Source organism: Myotis brandtii, unplaced genomic scaffold (genome assembly GCF_000412655.1).
Source record: "Myotis brandtii unplaced genomic scaffold, ASM41265v1 scaffold381, whole genome shotgun sequence".
NCBI classification, from domain to species: domain Eukaryota; kingdom Metazoa; phylum Chordata; class Mammalia; order Chiroptera; family Vespertilionidae; genus Myotis; species Myotis brandtii.
Genome location: NW_005364633.1, coordinates 312427 through 313340, shown reverse-complemented (window position 1 = coordinate 313340; position 914 = coordinate 312427). Strand labels below are relative to the sequence as shown.

At 45.8% G+C, this 914-nt stretch overlaps 1 pseudogene; it reads right to left on the bottom strand.

Moving 5' to 3' along the window:
- Positions 1–325: 325 nt before the first annotated feature.
- On the bottom strand, positions 326–914 carry LOC102243077 (annotated as a pseudogene).

The window sequence follows — 914 nt, the reverse complement described above, 5'->3', positions numbered from 1 at the left end:
AGGGAAAGCTAAGCACACCATCCTGGGGTGGGACCCAGGGCTCTCTGCATGGGAGTGCACACACCTCAGTGTGAGCAGATTCACTGGGGCATGGCATGAAAATATCAGAATGTTCTGTATCTGTTTTTTATCTCATCCTTTGAATATTACTATTTATGTGTGTGATCTGTCATGTACAGAAAATGTCAGTATAATGTACATGTATATACCATATAAACAAGTACATATCAAGTTGAAGGTACATAATCCAGAATATTTGGAGACCACTGGTCCGGATTACAGTTTATAAATTATGGGTTGTTTTTACCTCATAAAGAATAAAAACTCTTTTTTTTCTTCACTGAACACATTTTATTGGCCTTTTGGATAGAAATGGGAATTTATTTGCCAGGAAGGATGATGCCATCATACTTCTGCTGGAGCCAGCGCATGGCCTCCTCTTAGCTGATTCTGTGTTTGGCCCCAATGCAGCCTGTCCTGCGTTTCTTGTCTGCGATGCTGAAACCTGGCCTACCCAGCACCACATAGAAGTCCAGGCCGTAGATACCAATGCTTGGGTCATATTTGATCCCCAGATCGATGTGTTCCTAGATCCCAAAACCAAAGTTTCCAGTATCTGAGAAGTTATTTTTTCGTAATTCATACTCTCGCACTTTTAGACCTTTCTCCAAGATTTCTTCTGCCTTGGCTCCACGGACTGTGCAGTGGACAGCAATCTTTTCATTTCTCCTGATGCCAAAGGACCTGATGGTGTATCTGGCTTTGGAGAAGACCGGGGTCTGGCCCGTGAGCTGCTCCAGGACCTTGGCTGCCCGCGTCAGTTGGTCCCCGTTCTCCCCCACACAGATGTTGAGGCAGAGCTTGCGGATGCGCAGCTCCCGCATGGGGTTCTCCTTTTCCCCTTGATCCGCCAT